Source organism: Humulus lupulus, chromosome 1 (assembly GCF_963169125.1).
Source record: "Humulus lupulus chromosome 1, drHumLupu1.1, whole genome shotgun sequence".
NCBI classification, from domain to species: domain Eukaryota; kingdom Viridiplantae; phylum Streptophyta; class Magnoliopsida; order Rosales; family Cannabaceae; genus Humulus; species Humulus lupulus.
The window spans coordinates 61,501,509-61,524,299 of record NC_084793.1 but is presented as its reverse complement, the minus strand read 5'-3'; the positions used below and the strand labels follow the sequence as shown (position 1 = coordinate 61,524,299).

The 22,791-nt window shown below is 34.3% G+C and overlaps 1 non-coding gene across 1 annotated transcript; it reads right to left on the bottom strand.

Moving 5' to 3' along the window:
- Window positions 1-14,474: 14,474 nt before the first annotated feature.
- LOC133813452 (small nucleolar RNA R71) lies at window positions 14,475-14,581 on the bottom strand. The gene has a single exon (XR_009884463.1). It is a non-coding gene; the product is annotated as a small nucleolar RNA R71 (small nucleolar RNA).
- Between the last annotated feature and the right edge of the window lie 8,210 nt (window positions 14,582-22,791).

The following is a 22,791-nucleotide window of genomic DNA, read 5'->3' as shown; positions in this document are numbered from 1 at the left end:
TACACAGTAATGGGGAGTGCAGCGAAATCGTCGAGTGGAGAAGAGGTTGCAGGAAAGAACTCACTGAGTCGTACAAACCAGGATTCTTTTGTTTCTTCGGCCTGGAAAACATGCAATGAGCATAAACTGTGGTAAGAGGTTTAGGGAGTGTTTCCTTTTTCTGGTCTGTGATGAGAAAATGTGAAGAAGACGAAGAGGGAAAACTGAATTAATCAGGAACGTTGATTGAAATCCTCAACAGATCGAATGGAGGGGAGTCGATGATAAGATAGCGCCGAAAAGCTGTCAGACGAACGATCGTGGGCATGTTCCCAAGGTACTCAAGTACCTAAAGTGAGCAATACCCATCTGGCACGTGTCCGTTTTTAAGAGTGTGACGGTATGGTTCCCGAAAAGAGTAGTTCAAAAGTTTCCTTCTCTTAGGATTCGAACAAATACTTTTGAGGGGGCAAAATGTTATACCCAGATTTCGAGCCGTAGCAAATATGACCTCGAAAGCTGAGTTCGCATTAAATGGTCTCGTGAGGGTTAAGGGTATGCTCTACGATTGTAAATCGGAGCCTGCAAAGTATGGTATAGACCTCGAATATGGTGACCTCGAAATGATCTCGATCTCGAAGGATAGCTCTGTGAGCCCCTCATCTTCAGAAGCAACTTCGGAGCAGGGATCTCGAGCTCGATATGCCATCTCGAAAGAAATGTCAGCTCGGGAAGTGTCAGCGGCTCGCACAATGACGTGAAGCCTTGGAGATACGCAATGACTACCTTGAATATTTACAAGTGTTGTAGATATGGGATATGATCCTCATTTATTGATGTAAATCCCCAAAAATCGTGGGATATTATTTAGTCAGTTATGCGTTTCCTGATCTTTGGGGAACGTTTCCTTCTATATCTGATTATTGGCATTTAAGGCTATTTATTTTTATTCACAAAAGAGTAACTACCCAAAATATGTGGGATAGTATTCTGCATCATTCTCTATAAATAGAGAGGTCATGCACCATTGTAAATGACCGAAATTCTGAACCTTGAGAGAAAACTCTGGAGAATTCATGCTAAAGGATTGTTCAGAGATAATCTTGAGATTAATAACAGAGACTCGTGGACTAGGCAGATTTAACTGCTGAACCACGTAAAAACCGCGTGTCTGACTCGTTTGTTTGTTTTAGCCATTGTCTTTAATTGTTTACGTGCTCTCTTCTTTTATCTGTTGGCGAAAAACGGCGTCAACACTTAGTTTCATAAAATTACTATTTTGTCCTTTCATACAACTCATGTGTGCATGGGTCATGCACACATAATAAGAGTTACACACAACAAGCAAATATACTTAATTACACATAAGGGCATAAAAAGAGTAATGCTCATTTTACCTATTTTGCATGCATGATCCTTCTATAAAAACCACATGGTTGAATAATAGACATAATTTTGGACGTAAAAATGTATTTGCATGTAACATGCATACGTGGGAACGTTGCGTAATTGTGGCGTTTAAAAACGATAATTCTATACGTCTTACTTCTATCGTTTTAAAATTAAGAGACTTGTAACATGCTTTGCTTACCATTATTTATTTTCTTAAAATTTCTAGGTTGATTAAATCTCTCAAAACATTATTTTTATTTTATAAAATAATTTTATTTAGCTTAAAAAATATATGTGATAAATCCATTTATTAATTTCAAATTACAAAGAAATAACAAAAGCTTGGAATTTATTTAAAATACCTATGATTACCATGTCCCCTTAGAAAAATCAATTTTAATATTGGTTAATTGTGTTACATAAATAATATGAGAAAAATATATTTTAAGTGTGGAAAAATATATTTTATTTGAATTATTTTAAGGCTTAGTTTTTATATAACATAAATTCATAAGTGACAATTAAATAATCATTTTTAACATTTTAAACTAAACTTTCAGCCACCATTTAATTTCTTTAAAAATCGCAAATAAATTAAATTCAATATTTTTCTTAATCAAAATAAAGAAAAATCATAATTATCAAAATATACATTCATACCATATTAAAAATACCATTTTTAATATTACCATAATTTATGGTATTAATTTATTTCAAAATACTAATTAAATTCCTCTTATTAAAACACACTTCACATTTTTTTTTACAAAAATTCCAGCAATTGCATTTATTATTAAAAATCACCATATTGAATTTAAAACCTCATATTTTTTTCTAAAAATATATAAAAATTCTATAGGTATTTATTAGAGTAAAAATATCATTTTATTGTCTTAAAATACCCTTTTAATTTCATAAAATCAACATAGCATTAAGGACATTACTTATATATGCAAATCACTTTTTCACCAAACTTATTACCCAATTATTCACAAAAATCAACATGCATAATTACTCATGAAATTCATCTTTTATCTCATGCCTTTCAAAAATTCCATTACAAAATCATACATGTCCAATAAATACAATAAACCACAAATCCTACATGCTCTTATTATACAAATAATTCCAAGAACATCACTAACACATATTCATATACAACCTTATAAAACCCTACAATAATAACAACATGCATTATTACATAAACACCATTATTCATTTATGCCTTTATATTAAACCTAACATGTTTCTATCATCTTTCATGCATACCATAATTTATTTCTTCATAATATCATACACATCCTATCAAAATTTCATGGATCCAATTATCAAGATTCCAAATTATTATTATACCCAAATTACATAGGTCCTAAAACATGGATCTAACATATTGAAAATCACAAAACATAAAACAAAGTATAGAGGGGATCCTTAGATATGCTTAGGCCGAAATCTTCATGTATACAATCATAAATTATCACTAATCATCATACATAGAAAATCAACACCAAAACCCCTTTATGCATTAAACCCTAATACCCTTCATGCAAGATCAAATAACACATCACCAACAAGATAATAAGAACACTAAGTAACCTATTTTCCTACCCAAAACACAAATCCCCTTTCAACCATAGTCCCTCTAATAATATTAGTCATCAAAACCATTAACCACAAAATTGAGGGAGGGATTTTAATACCTCTCTTGATAGAAATCAAGAATCCAATCTAGAAGCACCTCCTTGCTCAAACCCATAGGGGTTGTATTTTTTTTAATATCAAAATGGAGAAGAAGATGAACAAAAGTTAGAGACAATCCAAATCAAAATACTAGATTTAACATAAGGAATCTTAAAACAAACAAGAGCCTTACCCTAGCTTGAGCCCTTCTTCTTCTTTTCTTTCTTCTCCCCCTTCTCTCTAGAAATGGCAGCCCTTTCTCTCTAGCACGCCACTCTCTCTCTCTCTCTATCTTCTCTCTAGGTCACGGCCAAATGGCCTCTTTTCCTTCATGTCTCCTTTTTAATTCCTATTTTCCTCATAAAGCCTCACCCAAAATAGATGGTAATTTCCCTAATCCACTCATCTAATTAAGCCTAAAAATCCTTTATAATAAAGAGTGATTTAATTGAATTAAAATTGTCAAATTTCCCTTACCCAATATTAGCTATAATTCCCCAAAATCATGTCTAATTGATTGAAAAAATAAATAAAGGAAATAAGCCATTTCCTTTTCCTATACCAAACCGTCCAACACCTTCCCTTTTTCCTCTTTTATTTTATTTTATTTTATTTTTTATTTAAATTAAATTACTCAATTATATCAAATAAATGGAAATTATAAAATGTGTAGAAAATCCACACATGTGCATCATATTACCATGCACTTGCACACACTAAATCACTAGGGTGCATCACTATCTATCATTCACCTTAGTGCATTCAACCAAATCTCACATAATCACATTTTTAAAATAAAATAAATACATATTATTTAACAAGTAATTTCATAAAAATATTCTACAAACAATTCTAACAATTAAATAAAATAACAAAAATCAAGTAAAACAAACAGCAACTAAATAAAATAAAATAAACAATATTTAAATAAAACAATTCATCACACTTAACACTTAAATAAAATAAATCACAAAATTTTAATAATCTAAAAAAAAAAAAAATTTGGTGTACTACATGTAGTAGTGTAACCTCTCCCAAAATTAAGCACCTCAAAATGGTCTTGAAAATTCCTTATTTATAGTCAAAATGAAAGTATTAAAATAATAAATTTAAATTAATTAAATTGATTAGATTAATTAAATTAGTAATAATATGGCAAATATGAGTAAATTATAGGGTGTAATGATAATTGTGAGGTAAAATGTGTAGAAAAATTTGGGTAAAAAATTGGCATTTTTGGCAAAAGGGACAAGGAGACAAAATGTATTTGTTGGGCTCAAAAAATGGTGGCTTTGGTGGGTGTTGGCAGCTGGTGGCAAGCTGCTGCTGGGAGTGTTGGGCTTGGCTTCAGGCTGGGCTGAATTGGGCTGTTGGAGGCAGGGATCTGTGGGCTGCTTAGGTGACATGGGGAAGGAAGCAAGTGGTATGCATGGGAACATTGGGAGCAGCTGGCGTGTGGGAGCTGGGTGCTTCGGTGGGCCTTGTGAGGTGCCAGGCGGCCCAATGGGGCGGTCTTGCTGTTGGGCCGAAGCTACATGGGAATCAAGGGCTTCAAAAATGTCATTTTTAGCTCTTTTTTTCAGTTTTGTCATATTCTTTTCTTTATTTTTCTTGGCTTTTCAAGCACCAACAATACACCAATTTCCTAAAAATTAAACATAAATTAAGTCATAATCAAATATTTTTAAGTATAAAATAAATCAAATTAATTCTTTTGAAAATATTAATTATAATTAAAAACTCAAGAACTAAGCAACAATTAGCACATAAAAAGTGGCAAAATAACTCTATTTTGTAGAGTTATCACACCCCAAACTTAATATTTTGCTAGTCCTCAAGCAAAAGAATAATTAAAAACACACACATTTTTTTTAATTGGTGATGTCAAATGTTTTCGTCAAAAATTACATAATGGAAATAGTTCAAAGAAAATCACAAATAAAAATAAAGCTTATGTAATTGATTGAAAAGTTAAAATTATTTTCAAAATAAACATTTAACATGCAAACACAAAAACATCAAATCATCATGTGAATATTAGACAAGCTTATGCAAACAAAAATAAATTAAATCTCAAGAGATAATCAAGAAAATTCTAGGATTTAAAAAAAAAATTTTAGAGATTTAAAAAATTTAATGTTTAAATAAACTTTGTCCAAATATCACAATAATTTAAATAGAATAGAAAAGTGGCATATAATAATAATAATAATAATAATAATAATAATAATAATAATAATAATAATAATAATAAATCTATAATTAAACAAAACTAACTCAAAAATTAAAACACAAAGCTTAAGATTTATTTATATTTTTCTAAGAACTAAGAAATTTTTTAATCATAATTCTTATCATCGGAAAATGAAAATCACCAATATTTTTTCAAACAAAACAAATAATTTTTTTTAACATTTTATAATAAATGAAAAACATGCATAAACACAAAGAAAAATACATACACATTACCCCCAAACTTAAATGAAACATTGTCCTCAATATTTAATCAAATGGAAAAAATTAAGAACTACTTCCTTTGATGAATGCTTCCTTGATTTGACTATTTTGTTTTCTTCTCTTATTTTCTTTTTGGGCAAGAAGTTTCCTTCAAGCTTTTTGGAATTTGAAAAATATGAAACAAAAACACACAACAAAAGTGAAATATAAAATTAAACATTAAAGTATGGGTTGCCTCCCACAAAGCGCTTTAGTTTATAGTTTTTAGCTCGACTATAATTTTTTTTTTCTTTTAACCTACACCCAATCGATGGTGTAGAATTTCATTAGTAGGGTGAGTTATGACTTTGATGCAAATACCATATATAATTGTTGATAACATCACACCTACAAGAAAGTTTGAAATATGCAATTTTAAGGGAGTATCAATAAAATAAGAAAATTGCATATCTATATTAGACTCCTTTTCATTTTGAGTAAATATACAAATTTGTTCAATTATGGGCTCGTGAGATACAATAATATCTATTTCATTTTCCTCATGAGCCTCAAAAATTATTTCATCCAACTCTTTTGTTTCATTAGGGGGTTGAATGCATATTACAAGTTCTTCAACAACTTCATTCTCCTTTTCATTTTCAATTTGACTATTTGGATTAGGAATGGGTTGGTTGGGATAAACTTGTTTTTCCGACTCTATAACAGTTGCAAGTTGTCCTACTATTGTCTAAATTTTTGAGATTGACTGAGATTGGGCTAGTAAGATTTGGTAGGTTGATTGCATGAACTGTTGTAGGGTATCCTCTAAATATGGGCTCGTTTCTTGTTGAATGGGATATGATAGGTCGGATTGGGCATGACTTAGATTAGGCATGTTGAATTCACGCCCTTGATTCATTTGAGATTGGGTATGACTCCATGAAAATTTTGGATTATAGGTGGGGGCAAATGAGATATCAAAGGATTCATGCATATCATACATATTATTAGTTTCTCTATAATTTAAATATGATTGCTCATAATAGTTGTACTCAGAATTCCAACTATAATTAAAATTATCTATTTCAAGAGATTTTTTTTAAAATTATAATAGAAATTAAGAAGAGTACTAAACACAAAAAAAAAAAAAAAAAAATTAAGATAACATAAACAATATTAAGAAATGATAACAAGAGCTAGGACAAGATTTAAGTTTTTTTTTTCAAGTATTTTTTTATCCACAATAATATGATAAAAGACAACGAAGAATAAGGTAAAATTAAATAAGACTATAAAAAAATTAGGCAAGAGTAGGGAGACATAGCATGCCATCAACCATAACAAAATTAAAGTAAAAATTAGGAGGCACAAGTGCCATCAACTAAAACATAAAATAAAAAACTAAGAGGAAAAATTGCCATCAACTAGCTAGGAGGCAAAATTTGCCATCAACTAGTAACTTGCAAAAATAAAATAAAATAAAAACTACAACAAGATAAATAAAGAAAATTACAACAAATATTAGGAGGCACAAGTGCCGTCAACTAACAAAGAAATACAAGGAATAAAACTATAACAAAATTAGGAGGCACAAGTGTCATCAACTATAAAAATTAAAAAGATAGATAGGAGACACAAGTATAGTCAACTAAAAAAAACAACAAATATAAAAATATAAGTAATTTTTTTATGGGTGGTAGAACCGTCCCAAATTTTCTTTTTATCTTTTTTTTTTGTTTTTATATAAATATATATTTTTATTTTTGTATATATAGTTTTTTTGTGCAAAAATTAAAATAACTAGTAGAAGAATTTACTAATCTTAAGATAAATTTCGTTTCCTTTCTTGCAACTCCCCGACAACGGCGCCAAAAACTTGATGGACCCAAAACGGGTATGTTTTAAATATTTATATCGCAAGCGCACGAATCGTTCATATATAATAGTGATCGTGTAAGCAAGGATGTCGAACCCAAATGAGTTGTCTAAAATCGAAAAGAAAACTATTTTAAATCAAAATTAATAAATTCTAACCTAGTTCCAAAGATTGATGAGATTTTTGTATAATAAAAATAAAATAAAAGATAATAATAAAGAAATTAAAGACAATATATAAACATAAGTTAATAGAAATCAATATGGTAAAAGAAAGATTATTAAGATAATAGAATCCACAAAATATAAGTTCAATAATATTTATAAGTACATTGATTCCCAAGTTTTAGTAATAGTAGAAATTAATCAAACCATCACTTATTCAAAATAGATATTCTATTTAAGCACAAGTTTTTATAAAATATATAGGATCTATTTTCACTTTTAAAAATTATAATTTCAAAGCACTTAGTGTAAATCAATCTAATGAAATAACAAATAAATCAATGAACATTATTTATAAGGCACAACATAATATTTTTGTTTTAAGCATTGGATGTGTACAATTTAATGACACATCTTACACAAAGAATATTATGTTTTTGCATTAATGAAGAACAAAGTGTAAATATGAGCTAACAATAAAAAATACACGATATTTAAAATGAAATAAAATATCTGAAGAAGAAAATCTATAAACTTTATTGCACAAAATGGGAAATCAACATACAAAATAAACAATATCTAGTTACATATTGTTTCATCATCACCTTAATAATCTTAAAAAGATTAGAAACTCATAACTAGAATAGAAATTACAAACATAAATAGGAAATTTTGGAGGATGAACCCCCAAATTTTTCCTCTAAAAACTCATAGAAAATTAACCAAAAAGAAGATGAAGATGAAGAGAATAGAGAAGTTTTGAAAGTGTAAAACTTGTGCAGTATAACCTCTCCCAAAATTAAGCACCCCAAAATGGTCTTGAAAATTCTCTATTTATAGCCAAAATGAGAGTATTAAAATAATCAATTTAAATTAATTAAATTGATTATATTAATTAAATTAGTAATAATATGGCAAATATGGGTAAATTATAGGGTGTAATGATGATTGTGGGGTAAAATGTGTAGAAAAATTTAGGTAAAAAATTGACATTTTTGGCAAAAGGGACAAGGAGACAAAATGTATTTGTTGGGCTCAAAAAATGGTGGCTTTGGTGGGTGTTTGCAGCTGGTGGGAAGCTGTTGTTGGGATGTTGGGAGTGTTGGGCTTGGCTTCAGGCTGGGCCGAATTGGGCTGTTGGAGGCAGGGATCCGTGGGCTACTTGGGTGACGTGGGGAAGGAAGCAAGTGGTAGGGAATGTTGGGAGTAACTGGCGTGTGGGAGCTGGGTGCTTCGGTGGGCCTTGTGAGGTGCCAGGCAACTCAATGGGGCTGTCTTGCTGTTGGGTCGAAGCTACATGGGAATCAAGGGCTTCAAAAATGTCATTTTTAGCTCTTTTTTTTTTTTTTCCAGTTTTGCCATATTCTTTTCTTTATTTTTCTTGGCTTTTCAAGCACCAACAATACACCAATTTCCTACAAAATAAATATAAATTAAGTCATAATCAAATATTTTTAAGTATAAAATAAATCAAATTAATTCTTTTGAAAATATTAATTATAACTTAATTTATATTTAACATTTAAGTTCAAAATTGCATCTTTTTACTTCTAACTTAACAACAATAATTCAAATAATTAAACTACAACAAAATAACTATAAAAACACACAAAAATATATAAAATTATTATAAACCCAATAAATTCAAAATTACTTTAAAACTTAATAAATCAATTAAAAACTCAAGAACTAAGCAACAATTAGCACATAAAAAGTGGTAAAATAACTCTATTTTGTAGAGTTATCAGGATTGGCTTCAATTCCTCTCGAGTTAACTATAAATCCCAAGAACTTCCTTGATCCTACTCCAAAGGAGCATTTAAGGAGATTCAACTTCATCTGAAATTTGTTCAAGTCGTTGAAGCATTCCTGCAAATCCTTTATATGCCCTTCTGCCTTTTTCGACTTGACCAGTATGTCGTCAACGTAGACCTCCATGTTCGTGCCGATCAGCTCTTTAAACATGTGGTTGACTAGTCGCTGGTAAGTCGCACCAACGTTTTTCAAACTGAAAGGCATTACTTTGTAACAGTAAAGCTCGATATTAGTCCGAAAGCTAGAGTGATCCTCATCAGGGGGATGCATACTAATCTGATTGTACCCGGAGTATGCATCTATGAATGAGAGAATCTCATGTCCTGCAGTGGCATCGACCAGCTGGTCGATTCTTGGGAGTGGGAAACAGTCTTTGGGGCAGGCTTTATTAAGATCTGTGAAATCCACGCACGTGTGCCACTTGCCATTCGACTTGAGAACTAACACAGGATTAGAGACCCATGATGGATAAAACGCCACCTTGATGAACCCATTCTCCTTCAACTTTTTGACTTCTTCTTTTAAGGCCTTTGATCTATCTTTGTCGAGCAGCCTTCTTTTTTGTTGCACCGTTGGAAAACTCTTGTCGATGTTCAGGACATGGTTGATGACTGTAGGATCTATCCCGACCATGTCTTTGTGCGACCAGGCAAAGACTTCCTGGTTCCTCCATAAAAATTCCACTAATGCTTGTTTTGTTGTTGTCTCTAAGTTTTTATCGACTTTCACAACCCTGGTCGGATTTTCTTCATCAAGTTGGACCTCTTCAAGGTCCTCGATGGGTCCAATTTCTTCCTCAAAATCCCCAAAGCGAGGATCCAAATCTCTATCCTCACTTTGGGCAACGCCCTATTTGGTGACATTATCACCTGAGTGGGCCTGAGCATCAGTCGCCACTTGCAACTCCTTTCCGGGAACATCTCTCGATACACCCTTCTTCGCCTTGGTGATAAAGGCGTTGTAGCACTCCCTTGCTTCCCTCTGATTCCCCAAGATGCATCCTACCCCTGCGTCTGTCGGGAATTTCATGGCAAGGTGCCATATTGAAGTGACGGCCCGTAGGTCGACCAGAATTGGTCTCCCAATTACAACATTGTATGTTGAAGGACAATCAACTACTATGAAAGTAGTGAGTAATGTCTTATTAGCAGGTACAGTATGTAACACCCCAAGTTGCTAATAAGGTTTAGGACTTTGATTAGCGTGCCTGGAGGGCAATAAGTGAATTAATATGATAGTATATGAATTTAAATGAATATGTGATTAGAATGCATGTTTAGGTGGTATAAATATGCATGTGGGCCCCGTTTGCATGATAGGGGTAAATTGTTAATTTTAGCCCGTTGAGGGCATAAATGTGATAATTATACTATGTGGTTTGTACCATGTGGGTGTGGTGATATTAATGTGATGCACGTGCCGAGACGGTCTTAGAGAGCTAGATAACTCGAAAGTCACAACGGGATTAAATACCCGGCTCGGGAGGAGCCTAGGGGTATTTTGGGAATGTTATAAATTGGGTTTGAAAATTAATGAGTTATGGTTAATGGTAATTGAGTAACTTGAGTGACCATTGGTAACTGTTGATAGTAACAATTTTAGATAAGAAAGATGGTAGATTTGTAAGAAAGGTGAATGGCAAGAATGCCCTTGAGGTTTAGTTAGGATGGGGTTTTGATGAGGGGTAGAATAGTCTTTTGGCAGGGGCTTAGATATCTTCAGCTGAGTAATAACTTTACAAAATAGAGTTATTTTACCATATTTTATATGATAATTGTTGCTTAGTTCTTGAGTTTTTAATTAACTTATTAAGTTTTTATGTAATTTTTAATTTATTAGTCTTATTGTAGTTTTCTAGATTTTTATATGTTTTTATAGATATTTTATTATAATATGTTGTAATTTAATTATATGAAATTTGTAGTGTTAAGATAGAAGTTAAAAATGTAATTCTTTTGAACTTAAATGCTATATTAAATTATGTTATAATCAATATTTTCAAATAATTAATATGATTTATTTATAATTGAAAATATTTGATTGTTATTTAATTTATTTTTATCTTGTAGGAATTATATTGTATTTTTGGAAAAAAAAAGTAAAGAAATCAAAAGTGGTATTTGTGAAGAAAGAAAAAAATGGCATTGGCATTTTCCCAATTGGGCCTGCCACCTTAGGCCCACGTGCATCTCCAAGCAGCTGCCTTCATCACATATCACATGAAGCTCAATTATGCTCACCATTTCCTTGCCTTCTCCACGCCCATCAATTCTTCTCAGCATCACCAATTGATGCCATCAAGTCTCTGCTGCCACGTGGCTTTCTCTCCAGCCTTCACTCCAAGCTTCCTTCAGCAAGCCAAGTCAAGCACTTCTCCACGCCTGCCTTCATTCGGCCAGCAACTTCAACCAGCCGCTTGCATGAAGCCAAGGACCAAGTCAAGGCCAGCCCATCGTGGGCCTGTACCAATCATTTCGGCCAATCACCAGGCCCAAGGCCGAATAGCCTCTTGCCCAGCCACCACATTGCTGCCATTTCCCTTCTTGAGCCCACAAATTACTCAAGTGTACCACTTGTCCCCTATGACAAAAAAATGCCAACTTTTTACCCTTTTGTCTACACATTTTCACCACAACATCATCATTACACCCTATATTTTACCTCTACATACCATATTTATTTTATTTAATTAATCTAATCAATTTAATTAATTTAAATTGATTATTTTAACAAATCTCATTTTGGCTATAAATATGGAATTTCAAGACCATTTTAGGGTGCTTAATGTTTTTGGTTACCATCTTTTTCTCCCATTTTCTCTCTACCATTCTCTCTTCCATTTGGGTTTTTCAAGAGCATTTTGCAAGTATGTATGTCATTTATTTTGTAATTTCTACTCTAGTTATGTGCTTCTAATCTTTTTCATAAGATTATTAAGATCATGATGAAGCAACTTGTAACTAGGTAATATTTATGTTGTATGTTGATTTCCCTTGTAATACAACAAAGTCTATGGATTTTTCTTCTTCATATATTTCTTTCATCTTAAATATCTTGTATTTTAGATTATTAGAACATATTTACACTTTGTTTTTCATTAGTGCATAAACATAATATTCTTTGTGTAATGTGTGTCATTAAATTGTACACATCTATGCTTAGAACAAAAATATTATGTTTTGCCTTATAAATAATGTTCATTGATTTATTTGTTATTTCATTAGTTTGATTTACACTAAATGCTTTGAAATTATAATTTTGAAAAGTGAAGAAAAATCCTATCTTTTTATAAGAAATTTGTGTTTAAAATTATAAATCTTTTTGGAAAATGATAGTTTAAATTATTTTAACTATCACTAAAACTTGGGAATCAATATACTAATAAATATTATTAAACTTACATTTTGTGGATTCTAGTATCTTAATAATCTTTTCTTTTAACACTTATTGTCAACTCATTATTGCTTTATTTTTATTCTCTTAAATAGCTTTATTTTTCAATATTTTATGTTATGTTCATAATATTAAAACTCATCAATCTTTGGAGCTAGGTTAGAATTTATTACTTTTGATTTAAAATAGTTTTCTTTTTTATTTTAGACAACTCCTTTGGGTTCGATCTCGTGCTTACACGAAAACTATTCTATAAATACGATTCGTGCGCTTGCGAGTATAAATTTTTAAACATACCCGTTTTGGGTCCAACAAGTTTTTGGCACCGTTGCCGGGGAGTTGCAAGAAAAAAGAAACGAAAATTATCTCAAGGTTAGTAAATTCTTCTACTAGTTATTTTAATTTTTGCACTTAAAATAAAAAACAAAAAAAAAATTATATCTATAAAAACTAAAAAAAAAAAAGATAAAAAGAAAATTTGGGACGGTTCAACCACCCATAAAAAATATATATACTTATATATTTATATTTATTGTTTTTTTTTTAGTTGACGGCACTTGTGCCTCCTATCTATCCTTTTAATTTTTATAGTCGATGGCACTTGTGCCTCATAATTTTGTTATAATATTGTTGTAAGTTCATTTCTTTTATATCTTTGTTAGTTGACGGCACTTGTGCCTCCTAACATTTGTTGTAATTTTCTTTATTTATATTGTTGTAATTTTTATCTTATTTAATTTCCGTAAATTACTAGTTGATGGCAATTTTGCCTCCTAGTCCTCTATCTTATGTTTGAGTTGATGGCACTTGTGCCTCCTAGTTTTTACTTTAATTTTGTTATGGTTGATGGCATTCTATGCCTCCCTACTCTTGCCTAAATTTTAGTCTTATTTAATTTTGCCTTATTTTTCTTTACCTTTTATCATATTATTCTATAATTGTGAAAAATACTTGAAAAAAAAAAAGAGAAATCTAAATCTTGTCCTTTCACCATAAGCAATTTTTGCTTAAAGGAAATTTGAACAAAATTCTCAATCCGCCTCTACTAATTAACCTCGGGGAGTTGTTAGTAGTGCGCGAGTAAGTGGAATCAAATAGGCCTGGGGACAAGTAAACCATAAGAATTATATTGTTGTGAAATCTCTAAAAATTCTAAGTATGCTCTGTGGTTGCGGTTTTAACTGATCTTCCACATCAGAAAATTGCTTGTTTGAGATTATCCTTGTTGCCTTGTTTGTGAAAATTGTATGCATTATTGGGAATGTAACTCTAAAAAACGATTAGTAAAAAGACGTTTATCTTTGTTTGAAATTGAAAGTGTTAGTAAAAATTTGAGCATCATGGAACCTGCTAATCCTGTTGATGAAAATGTTGTGCCTGAAAAAACTTTGCTTGAATATTTTGCACCTATTTCATCTAATGCTCCTTCATGCATTGTTTTACCTACTACTTCTGCTACTCATTTTGAGCTTAAACCCGCAATCATTCAATTATTGCCATCATTTTATGGGTTAGATAGAGAGGATCCTTACATGCATGTCAAAGATTTCTTAGAAATTTGCTCAACATTTAAATTTCAAAATTTTTCTGATGAGTCGGTCAAACTAAGATTGTTTCCTTTTTCATTAAAAGACAAATCAAAAGCTTGGTTAAATTCCCTTCCCACGGGGTCTATAACTACATGGGATCAACTTTATAATAAATTTTTACTGAAATTTTTTCCTATGTCTAAAACTGATAGTCTAAGGAGAGAAATCTCCGAGTTTTTTCAAAAAGATAATGAAGAGTTTTATGAATGTTGGGAAAGATTTAAAGATTTATTATTAAAATGTCCTCATCATGGTTTTGAAAAATAGAGACTTGTAAAATATTTTTATGATGGTTTGACTCCCTCTAATCGTCAAATGATTCAATCTATGCATACTGGAAAAATTTTAAAATTTCAAGGACAAGAGGCGTGGGACGCCCTTGAAGATTTATCTGTCAATTCACAACAATGGAATTATTTTGATCCTAGGTCTAGGTCAACTAATTCACCAAAAAGAGGAGGAAGGTATGAAGTAAAAGAAGAAGTAGACTTAAGAACATCTTTAGATAAATTAGCGAGAAAAGTAGAAGCTTTAGCCATAAGCCAAACTATAAACTCTCCAATACAACCAAGAAAAGATGTCTGTTCTATATGTTCTAGTCCGTGCCATAATGCCCAATCCTGTCCTTCCTACGAAGAAGCCTTTTATGAGGAGGCCAATGCTCTTCATTCTTATGGGAAACCAAATGATAGCCCATTTTCGTCCACCTACAATCCAAATTGGAGAAACCATCCGAACTTTTCATGGAGACAAAACCAACCCCAAATGAATCAAGGGCACCAATACAACACACAAAACCAAGCTCATGCCCCACAAAATCAACCATATCCGCAACAAAGAAAACCTTCCTTAGAAGATACTTTACAACAATTTATGCAATCCACCCAACAAATCCTACAAAATCAATCTCAATCTATTACCAAACTCGAGACACAAGTAGGACAACTCGCCACTGCTTTAGCTGATAGAGAAAAAGGAACATTCCCTAGTCAACCTATCCCTAACCCAAAAGGTCAATATGAGATAGGAAAGTCTAGTCATAATGGAGATGTCAAATCAATTTCAACTCTTAGGTCCGGAAAGAACATTGTCAAACCCGATTACATACCCGAGGTTGAAAACGAAAAAGAAAAAGAAAAGAGTCAACCTTCTAGTTCTAATCTCAATGACTCATCAAACAAAGAAATTCCAATCCATCCTTTCATTCCAAAAGCCCCATTCCCACAAAGATTACTTCCAATTAAAAAAGGCGGCCAATATAATGACATCTTAGAAGTTTTTAAACAAGTTAGTATCAATATCCCTTTCTTAGATGCCATTAAACAAATTCCTGCCTACTCCAAATTTTTAAAGGATCTTTGTACTGTTAAAAGAAACACTAATGTTCCTAAAAAGACGTTTTTAACTGAACAAGCTAGTTCCATTATCCAATATAAGAGTCTTGTTAAATATAAAGATCCTGGGTGTCCCACAATTTCATGCATTATTGGTGATCATTTTATTAACAAAGCTTTACTTGATTTGGGTGCTAGTGTAAATTTATTGCCTTATTCTGTTTATAAGCAACTTGGTCTTGGTGAGCTAAAACCTACCTCTATAACTCTTCAATTAGCCGATCGTTCTGTGAAAATTCCTAGAGGCATTATAGAGGATGTTTTGATAAAAGTTGATAAATTTTATTTTCCTGTTGACTTCATTGTTCTTGATACTCAACCTGTGGAAAATATGCATGCTCAAATTCCTATCATTTTAGGTAGACCATTCTTAGCTACATCTAATGCAATCATAAATTGTCGTAATGGTGTTTTGAAATTATCTTTTGGAAATATGACTGTTGAATTGAATGTATTTAATGTGGTTAAATCTGTTGAGTGTGAAGAAGTGCATGAAGTTAACATGATAGATAGTATTTGTGAAGATGATGGAAATGACTTATTTGATTTTTGTGAAAAATACTTTGGTATGAACTTGCATGTTAATGACTTTAATGATGATGTGAATACTTTGCTAGAGCCTATACCCTTAAATGAAACCAAAGTTGAACCATTTTCACCCTTAGATCATGTTCAATCAATTTCTGAGTCTCCAAAGTTAGACCTTAAACCTTTACCAGAAAATTTAAAATATGCTTTTCTAGGAGAGTCTGAAACTTTACCTGTTATCATAGCATCCGCTTTAGATAAAGAACAAGAAGGTAAATTGTTAGATGTCCTTAGAAAACATAAAGAAGCCATAGGTTGGACCATTGGAGACATTAAAGGAATTTGCCCATCCATATGTATGCATAGAATCCATCTAGAAGAGAATGCTAAAACCTCTCGGGAATGTCAAAGAAGATTAAATCCAAATATGAAAGAAGTAGTTAGAGAAGAGGTCATAAAATTGTTAGACGCAGGTATCATTTACCCTATTTCTGATAGTCAATGGGTTAGTCCAGTTCAAGTTGTGCCTAAGAAGTCTGGGATCACAGTTGTTGAAAATGAGAAAAATGAATTAATCCCTACTAGAGTACAAACGGGGTGGAGAGTGTGCATAGATTATAGAAAGTTGAATAATGTTACTAGAAAAGATCATTTTCCATTGCCTTTTATTGATCAAATGCTTGAACGATTAGCTGGCCATGCATATTATTGTTTTCTTGATGGGTATTCGGGGTATAACCAAATCCCCATCGCCCTAGAAGATCAAGAAAAGACTACTTTTACATGCCCTTTTGGAACTTTTGCATATCGTCGCATGCCCTTTGGATTATGTAATGCACCTGCGACTTTTCAAAGGTGTATGATTTCGATTTTTTCTGACATGGTTGAAAGATTTCTTGAAGTATTTATGGATGATTTTTCTGTGTTTGGTTCTTCCTTTGATGAATGTCTGCATCATCTTTCACTTGTTTTAATTCGTTGAAAAGAGAAAAACCTTGTGCTTAACTGGGAAAAATGTCATTTTATGGTTAAAAAAGGAATTGTTTTAGGTCATGTAATCTCATCTGATGGAATAGAAGTTGATAAAGCTAAAGTTGATCTTATTTCAAAACTTCCCCCACCTAAAACTGTGAAAGAAATTAGATCATTTTTAGGCCATGCCGGTTTTTATAGAAGATTTATAAAAGACTTTAGCAAAATTTCTCGGCCTTTATGCCATTTACTTGGAAAAGAAAATGCTTTTGTCTTTGATAATAATTGCCATGTTGCCTTTAAAAAATTAAAAAATTTGTTGACTACGGCACCCATTATTTGACCTCCTGATTGGAAAATACCTTTTGAAATAATGTGTGATGCTTCTGATTATGCTATAGGTGCTGTCTTAGGGCAAAGACTTGAAAAAATACCTCATGTAATTTACTATGCTAGCAAAACTTTGAATGATGCTCAATTAAATTACTCCACAACCGAAAAAGAATTACTTGCTGTTGTTTTTGCATTAGAGAAATTTAGATCTTATCTGTTAGGGTCTAAAATTATTGTCTACTCTGATCATGCTGCATTAAAATATCTCTTATCAAAAAAAGATGCTAAGTCTCGTTTGATCCGTTGGATCCTGCTTTTACAAGAATTCGACTTAGAAATACGTGATAAAAAATGATCTGAAAATGTTGTTGCTGATCATTTATCTAGACTAGTTGTTGAAACTATACATGATCCCACTCCTATCACTGAAACTTTTCCTGATGAACAATTGATGTATGTTTCTTCATTGCCTTGGTATGCTGATATTGTTAATTATTTGGTCACTAAAGAAATACCATCTCATTGGTCTAAGCATGATAAATCTAAATTTTATTCTGAGGTGAAAAACTTTATTTGGGATGATCCTTACTTGTTTAAATACTGCCCTGATCAAATAATTAGAAGATGCATTCCAAACTGTGATCAATCTAAAATCATATCTTTTTGTCATGATCATGCATGTGGAGGACATTTTAGTGGTAAGAAAACAGCTGCTAAAGTTTTACAATGTGGTTTTTATTGGCCTACTATCTTTCATGATACATATGTTTATTGTAAATCTTTTGAACGTTGCCAAAAGTTAGGAAGTTTAACTAAAAGAAACATGATGCCTTTAAATCCTATTCTTATTATTGACATATTTGATGTTTGGGGCATTGATTTTATGGGACCATTTCCTAACTCTTTTGGTAATCTTTATATTCTTATAGTGATTGTATATTATGCATATGTTATGTACTGTTTGAGTTTTCTTGCTGGGCTTCGGCTAACGGATGCTCTGTGTTGCAGGTAAGGGCAAAGAGAAATGATGAGTCCGTTTTTAGCATAGTTTTAACATGTGTTTAGGGTAAGTTTGAGTCATTTTGGTGGAGTGTTATGCGGTATTATGCTTGTTTTGGTATGTTTGCAGGAAATAGGAGAAGAAATCGTGAAGTTTGGGAAATGACTGAAAAATCAGCTGAAATTGGGAAATTTGTGCTAAAAGTCGACAAGAAGAAAATTGAAGACTCATTTGTGGAGATAATTGGTAGATTTGGAGTTTGGAATCAAGATTTTGGAAGAATTAGAGGGGTCGCGGCGCTTGAATGGAGAGCTGCGGCGCAAGGGCGAAATAGAGAAGGCAAATTCTGGAATTTTTGAAGGGCCGCGGCGCCTAACGGAAGCGCCGTCACACTTGATGAAGTCAGAGAAGGGGTGCGCTGGGCATAGATGCGCGCCGTGGCGCCCGGATGCTAGAGCCGCGGCGCGTGTGGCTGAGCGTGACTTTTAGAATTGTCGAATTTGTTAGATTTTTTTAGGGTTTTGATTTAAATACGTTTTGAGAGTTAATTATTCTAGGCTATTCATAATTAGAAGTGTCATTAGAGGCAGAAGAAAAACATTGAAGACCTAGAGTTTGAATTCTTCTTTTCTTCTGTAATTTCTTACTGGATTTCATGTTTATATTTAATTTGATTGATTTCATTATGTCTGCTTTGAACTAATCTTGTTATTAGGGTTTTAGTGGATTCTTCTTGAAACTTTTGATATCTTAATGAAATTTTCCTGAATTTCTTTCTTCTGCTGTGGATTATTTATCATATGCTTAATGCTTGTGAATGTTTGATCATCATTTACATGTTTATATGATTTTAACCTAACCTCTGAAAAGAGAAGGATAATTATGCTATAGATAAATAATCACAATTCTATATTAGACGAAAGTACTTTTATGAATTGTGTAGTTTAGGGATTATGTGTTTAAAGCCTACAATATATTGATTTACCACATAGACGTAGGAAATAGTATATTGTAGAGAATTATAGATCCTAACAAGACTATAATTTATAATTGTAATCTGCTACCACAATAGACTTAAGAAATCTTGAGAATTGGTTAGAAATCATAAGTGGATGGTTGATGAAACTAAAGCCCTAACTTTTGCATATATTGAATTAAATCAAATTTCATCTCTGCATTCCTTTTAGTGCTTGGTAGGTTTCTTAATTTTAGTAATAATTATTTTATTTATCAATCTGAAATTATTATTCAAATCAATTAGAGTTAGAGGTTAATTATTGGTAATTAATAGCAGTCTTCGTGGGATCGACACTTTACTTATCATATATTACTTGATTAGACCGCGTATACTTGCGTGTTACATTTTGGTGATCAAGAAAGTCAACCAGCCATGAGTACGGAGAGCGTGGGGGCGGCGCGTACATGTTTGGCCTGCCCGACTGCTTTGGTTGGGGATATTTTTGAGAAATGGCTGTACAAACCCTAGTTTTGATGGTTAACTACTTATAAACTTGTTTTGAGTTGTAAATATTTTATAAACCAAGTTTTGGGATCCCGAATGTTAAACTCTTGAACTTTTAATGAAATAGAGTACTTTTAAAGGTTACAGCCTTGTCTTTTTGTTTAAATCACACTTTTGTTCTAAAAACCTCGCTTAACGAGTTAATTGCACATTTTAAACTCACTTAGTAACGGCTCTAAGGTAGTAGGGCGTTACACAATACTTGCTGTAACTGGAAGCCTAATCGACCCTATTGGGGCGAGCCCTTCACTGGAAAAACCATAAATTGTTTGGTTGCATGGCTCCAGGTCCTTGACGGACAGCTTCATTCTTTCCAGCGAAGACTTGTACAGTATGTTGACCAAACTTCCTGTGTCGACCAACACCCTCTTTACCATCATGCTGGCAATTTGTACGTCTACGACAAGCGGATCAGAGTGTGGGAATCGCACATGCTGGGCATCATCTTCAGAGAAGGTTATCAATTCCTCCTCTTTTCGAGCCTTTTTCGGTGCTCAAAACTCCACACTCATCATCTCGATGTCCTGGTCGTGGCGTAGGGTTCAAGCGTATCGTTCCCTTGCCTTCCCACTGTCTCCTGCAAGATGTGGGCCTCCACAGATGGTGAGTAAAGTGCCTGCCACAGGAGCTGGCTGTAGAGGTGGCGAGCGTTGGCGTGCAGGCGCCTGCTCGTTGCCACCTTGAGCCTTTCGCTCCTGTGGCTCACACATATCTTCTTAAATGTCCTTGCCTGATCAGGAACTCAATCTCGTCTTTCAACTGGTTACATTCATTGGTGTCATGCTCGTAGTCGTTGTGAAAACGACAGAATTTTGTCGTATCTCTCTTGGAGATATCTTTCCTTATAGTTGTGGGTCATTTGTAAGGCACGCTTGAGCTGGTCGCCTGGTAGACTTCAGCTCAGCTTTCGACAAGGGCCGTGTAGTTGGTGAATCTTGGCTCGTATCGATTGCCTTTGGGGTGTTTACTCTCAGAAGTTGAGGGTTCATTGTTCGCCTGTTTTCCACCGTTCCCACCGTTTCCATTCCCGTTGCCATTGGGATTTTCCGACCCGTTGGCGGCTTTGGCGGGTTCTTCCTTGGGCCCCTTGTCTTTTGTTGGTGATTTCCCTTTGTTGGCAATTGCGTCTTCGAGCTTGATGTATTGATCAGCCCGATCCAAAAACTCTTGGGTACTTCTTACCCCATTCTTTCTGAGGCTACTCCAGAGGGGTGAATGGCGCCTAACCCCAGCAGTTGAGCCATCAACTTACCCTTATTGCCCACAGTCTTGGCTTCAGCTGCTGCTCGCATGAAGCGTTGGACATATTCTTTCAAGGGCTCTCCCTTTTTCTGGCATATCTCGACCAGCTAGTTGGTCTCTGTGGGGTGTACGCGACTCGCGTAGAACTGTCCGTAAAATTCCTTTACGAACATCTCCCAAGATACTATACTAGCAGGAGGGAATTTAAAAAACCACTTCTGGGTGGTGTCAGACAGTGTCGCAGGGAAGATCCGGCAGCGGGCATCTTCCGACAGTTTTTGTATGTCCATCTGTATCTTAAACTTATTAACGTGAGATACTGGGTCTCCGTACCCATCGAAGTTCGGCAATGTAGGCATCTTGAACTTCCTGGGGGTTTCGGCCGCAACAATCCTATGTACAAAGGGGGTGCCCCTCCTCCTATCGTACTCAATATGGGACGTTTGTCCCCCGACCAGTTGCTGTACCACCTGGTTTAGGGCATTAATCTGAGCCTGAACAACTTCTGGGACTGCTGGGGCCACCGGTGCCGGGGGAGCGTACTCGTCGTGCCTCTCATGACGGTTGTTAAGTACGTCCCTTAGATCATCGTCTCTACGTCTCTGCTCGCTAGCTCCTAGCCGACTGAAGACGTTCTGCTGCCTGGGTTGCCCCCCAACGTTGTGGCTAGCTGGCCTATTTTCTGTAGGTGGGGGGCTTCTGCCTCCACCTCTTTCTTCATTTCTTCGCCAGAATTTCCTCTGCTGGAATCAACTTCATTATAGCCATGACCATCTCTGAATTGTGGCTGACTACGACGTGACCAGCTGTTCACGCTATTTCCTCCTCGGGCTGGCATTTCCCGAGCGTCAGGGGGAGGCCTGCGCTGGTCGTTGGGTCCCCGTGCATTGTTATGCCGTGGGGGGCCCCTGACCGCATAGCCTGACTCGATGTTCCTCCTGTTGGCAGAAGGACGCTGCCCCCTGCTCGGTGGGTTTGGCTCTTCATCCCCTGGGCATCTAGGGCTACGGGGCGGCTGCCCTGCCCTATTCTGCCTCGGGCACTGGGGATTGCCTCGACCAGCCTGGGATGGAGGCTGTTGCTCAGGATCCCTAGGTGGGACATCATCCTGAGCCATAGGTGGCTGCTCCAGCCTTTGAGGGCTTGCTGGCTGGAGCGGAGGGCTTGGATTGGGACCTCTTTGAGGTGGTGCATTTGGTGGCTGATCTAGCTGGGAGGTTGGCACAACCTAACTCCTAGCCAGTTGAATGGCTGCTTCAAGGGCGGCCATGGCATCCCTCTGCTGACAATCCATTTTCGCCTGCCGCTCACTCAGCTCTTGGCCCTGGGGTTCTATTTCTCTTTGCTGCAGCGCCATTGTCTCCGCACATTCTCCTGATTGGCCCTCAAATTAGCCAACTCATCTTGCAACACTCCTAGCGTTGCTCTCAGTGTTTCGGAATCTAATTCCTCCTCATCGAACTCCAAATGTGGTTC